A 5,395-nucleotide genomic window follows, 5' to 3' on the forward strand; every position below is an offset into this window, starting at 1 on the left:
TTCTTTTTTAATTTTAGATCGATTTCACACAGAATTCATAGCGAGATTATTTCTTCAAATGTCTGAAAATGTAATATCTTTGATCTACATTTTACCTACAGTTTGGGAGAGAAGATGTCGGTTAGTCGGCAAGTTCAGAAAAGTATTGTTTGTCTGTCAGAGGGTGTTAAAAATTAGGTATTCCGACTGAGAAAGGCCCGAACTTGAGATGTCTTGAGACATGTCCTGATCTTACAGGCTCAATGGAAGCCGCAAATTCGGGTCTCAACCTCAATATTTAAATCTGAAGAAGCTCATGTGTCCTTCGTTCAACTTTTTCGGCCTGAATTAAGAATATATCACTAACCATCAGACCATTAAAGGGAGTGACCGGTTATGTATGTTATTAAACTTTTTAAAGATCTGTAAATCCTGAGTTTAAGCGCAAATTCGACGTTCAAAACTCCTACCGGGGTGGATACGTTTTCAGAATTAGTTTTTTTAAATTGTTAAATATCGACAACGAAAAATAAAGTAAAAATTATACAGTAATCTAATTGGATGGTTAGGAACATATTTCTCAAAAGAAATTTGTCAATAAATCAATGCTAAAATCGATTATTTCGTTTTCATTATTATATTGAATTTCTAATTTTCTTTGAATTTATTCGCAGATTTCTTCAAATTCTTCAAATGTCGTCTTTTCAATAATAATCCTAGAAAATCTGCAAAAATCTTTTTGAATAATAAGAAACCAGAATAATGAGATAATAGAAACTAATAATTGAACAAGATTACTTATTTTCGATGATAAGATTAATTTTTATTTTCTCAACATGTTCCTATTCATGACGTCTGTAGTTTATTGTAGAACTTTTTACATTTTATGTCGTCGTTATTTAATAATTAAAGAAAACTAATTCTGAAAACGTATCCACCCCCAAAGTAAGAGTTTTGAACATCGAATTTGCGCTCAAACTCGGGATTTACAGATCTTTAAAAAGTTTAATATGTCTCAAATGAATCCGAAAGAAGCTTTCCACAACACTGTATACACAGTTCAATTACCTTACATAGCCGGTCACTCCCTTTAAACAAATAAAATCCAGGTGCTGCAATGCAGTACCCAATTGCTGATAATAACCATCTCGTATTTTGGGATTTTTGTGAGAGAAATCAAAATTATTTGGTGTATAGAGATATTTTGGTTGTTTCGTAAAATGTTGTGTTAAATCCCAGCTTTAAGATTTCACCAGTCAGATCTTAGAAGATGATCGACTTCTTGTTTCCAGTATTCAATATTGATTTCACTTAGCCTTCGGAAATAATCTTTCTAACAGCCTTCTAAATAACATGATCCTTGCTATGTTTCTATACTTCACATCAAAATGTATGCAAGAGACCTATCAACCAGAAGCTCATTTTTAATGATTTTTATTCTGGAGGCTGAATTTAAAGAATTGAGATGCGGCTTATTGCTCAAATAGGGTTGGTTCCACTTTAAATTGTATTCTGCGTTTCAAGATTTGAGCCTGCGCGGTTTTTGGCGGTTCAGCGACGTGGTTTGAATTCTTCAGATTCGGTCTCAGCTGAGACCTAGGTTTCTAAAAGACTAATAACCCAATTTTTTCAAAGAAATTTTCACTGAAACTGAACGATTTCCATACTTTTCTCGCCTAATTTAACCCATTGAAAATTCGTAAATAACATATTCGAATCGAAGTCATGCATATATACTGATTTCTCGATATAAAATAGAAAATAATCTTTTTTTCGTTTTTTTTTATGCTGAAATGAATGATTTATCCAAGTTGTAATTGATCACTTATTAAATAACAGTTGAGATTTGTGTTGGACAGCATGAACAAGTATATTTGTGTTGGACAGCATGAACAAGTATATTTGTGTTGGACAGCATGAACAAGTATATTTGTGTTGGACAGCATGAACAAGTATATTTGCATTGACTGACCGGATCCGTAGCATTGTTAAGCATCAGAGCGATTCTAAGAATTAAACCGAGCTTATCATAAAACTCAGATTTGATTTGATTTTGAGTTTGGCTAAATTATCTAACTATAAATTACATCACTGAAATCCTAATTAAAGTTGTGGCCTAGCTGTCGATAATCCAAAATTGAGAAGTTTGATTAAACCTTGAGCTAACTAATTCCTTCAAGTTGATCCATCCATTCCTTGTAATTAATTAGTTGATTAAAGGTTGGCACAAACCAGAACCAACTTGGCAGTGTGTTCTGGGGAAGGAAACTTTTCTATCTCAAAACTTTGGCTTTAGCTTTGAAACTCTAAATATCTTTTTTCAGAAAATTGCCGGATTTTCAGAATATTTAAGGAATTAAAATTGAAAGTCTATACTTTGTTTATCGAGTAAAGTCGGTTAAGCTAAGTCAGCTTTGCGCTATCCTAACCAAAAGTTTGTGCCTCCGTAAAGATGAAGGGGAAATTACTATGCGGGCTCCTGTCAGATTATATTTTCAAATTACAAGTAACATCAATATTTCGAATTTCTGATTTAATTTAAAAATCAGATTTTTCTTGAGATTTTGAATTGACGTAGTTAATTGGATGAAAAACAAAACAAAACCTTTTAATCTCTCCTGGAAACTGTGGACTTCAGATTAAATAAATTGAAATTGACAATAAAATTCTTCCTAAGAAAAGATATAATTTGAATATATTGAAGGTATCAATCATGTGAAGTGATGAACAAGTAACTAGATTTTTTATTTTATACCATATGGAGTCTTTTAACAAAATCTGGGAGGTTTTATTAATTTCAAAATTGCTTATTCTAAACATTTTCTCTCCTTCCTCTCCTAACACTTTGCCTAATTATAACCCTGGAAGAAAATACTTTCCAAACCAAACCGCGATCGAACAATAAGATTTTTTTCGGTTAGAATTTTTTTAAGTGTACAGTTTAGGAAAAGTAAACTTTTAAAGAATTGGTGGTTATTTCTTTCTTTTTTTCTTCATTTTATTGATTGAACAGTTTTTTTAACATCTGCAATTTATTTTTTTGTGTTTGAGTTTTCTCTTAGACATGTAATCTATAAAATTGGGACAATTTTCACTGTATTTTAAAGGTTTTATAAAAAGCATGTAGTTCTAGGTATCTTGGCTAATCTGAGAATGTGGATTTCCTATAATTTCTGGCAGGATTTGTCTGTAGGTTGAGTAGGTTGCAGTGTAAACAAAGAATCATTATCTATATTTATACCAATTATTTGGATCAGGTTCCCTTGACACTGAGGAGAGGGGACAATTAATGTTAAAGCTACATAAATACTATTCTACTTAGAATATCAAAGATTGTTTTTCGGATAAGAACTACTTCAATTTGGTTTAAAACGTTATAAATCTGTCATCGTCCTAAAAGAATAAAATTATTAACGGCTAGAGGAAGTTTTAACATAACTCATGAATCATTTAAAGCCAAAGAATTTTATTTAATCTTCCATAAAAAATCATGTAACATTTGTCAATGTATCAACACATCTGAACTAGTTAATTCTCCTTCTAGGATCATGTAAACTAGTTTATTCTCCTTCTAGGATCATGTTAACTAGTTTATTCTCCTTCTAGGATCATGTTAACTAGTTTATTCTCCTTTTTCAAACAAGGAAGGTAAACTTGAGAAAGTAGGTTGAAATATTAACAAGTCGTTGAAAATTAAAAATTTTATAGATTATGTATTTTTTGATAAAAATAAATTGTCGGCCCTTTGTTAAACTTTTTAGTCGTCGAACGTGAAAATTACATCAACATAGTATTGGCTGAAATTCTGATTCAACTTGCGTGACATTATTTTCCTTGTAAGTTAGTTGTTTTATTTAAATTAAAAGTTAAAACTTCAAAATTTCATAGACATAATTATTGCAAAATTTCGCAAAATTACTTAGTAGAAATTACGCGAAATTGAAGTTTCGCTAATTTCGCGAAATTACCTCATAGAAATTCCGCAAAATTAGGCCGTAATTACGCGTAATTATAGTTTCGCTTATTACGCGTAATCATTACGAAATTTTGCAAAATTACGTTGTAGAAATTACGCGAAATTACGCCGTAATTTCGCAAAATGGACGCGTAATCCTGCGAAATTACACGAAATGAAAATTATTACGCGTAACTGCACGTAATTACGCGTAAGAGAATAATCTATTACGTTGGAAACCCTAATCTAGGATCATGTAAACTAGGATTATTCTCCTACCTAGGATCATGTAAACTAGTTTATTATCCCATCTAGGATCATGTAAACTAGTTTATTCTTCTTTCTAGTATTATGTAAACTAGTTTATTCTCCTATCTAGTATTATGTAAACTGGTTTATTCTCCTATAGTTTGATCATGTAAACTAGTTTATTCTTCTTCTAGGATCATGTAAACTAGTTTTTTCTCCTTCTAGGATCATGTAAACTAGTTTATTCTCCTTCTAGGATCATGTAAACTACATAGTTTATTCTCCTATCTAGGATCATGTAAACTAGAATTATTCTCCTACCTAGGATCATGTAAACTAGTTTATTATCCCATCTAGGATAATGTAAACTAGTTTATTCTCCTTCTAGGATCATGTAAACTAGTTTATTCTCCTACTAGGATCATGTTTACTAGTTTATTATCCTACCTAGGATCATGTAAACCAGGATTATTCTCCTTTCTAGTATTATGTAAACTAGTTTATTCTCCTGCTAGGATCATGTAAACTAGTTTATTCTTCTAACTAGTATTATGTAAACTAGTTTATTATCCCATTTAGGATAATGTAAACTAGTTTCTTCTCCTATCTAGGATCATGTAAACTAGTTTATTATCCTTTCTAGTATTATGTAAACTAGTTTATTCTCCTATAGTTTGATCATGTAAACTAGTTTATTCTCCTATAGTTTGATCATATAAACTAGTTTATTCTCCTTCTAGGATCATGTAAACTAGTTTATTCTCCTTTTATGGATCATGTAAGCTAGTTTATTCTCCTACCTAGGATCATGTAAACTAGTTTATTCTCCTATATAGGATTATATAAACTAGTTTATTCTCCTACTAGGATCATGTAAACTAGTTTATTCTCCTACCTAGGATCATGTAAACTAGTTTATTCTCCTACTAGGATCATGTAAACTAGTTTATTCTTCTACTAGGTGTAAACAAGTTTATTCTCCTACTAGGATCATGTAAACTAGCTTATTCTCCTATCTAGAATCATGTAAACTAGTTTATTCTCCTACCTAGGATCATGTAAACTAGTTTATTCTCCTATAGTTTGATCATGTAAACTAGTTTATTCTCCTATAGTTTGATCATGTAAACTAGTTTATTCTCCTATCTAGGATCATGTAATCTAGTTTATTCTCCTACAGTTTGATCATGAAAAATTGTTTATTCTCCTGAC

This window comes from Eurytemora carolleeae, unplaced genomic scaffold (genome assembly GCF_000591075.1).
Source record: "Eurytemora carolleeae unplaced genomic scaffold, Eaff_2.0 scaffold182, whole genome shotgun sequence".
In the NCBI taxonomy this organism is placed as follows: Eukaryota; Metazoa; Arthropoda; class Copepoda; order Calanoida; family Temoridae; genus Eurytemora; species Eurytemora carolleeae.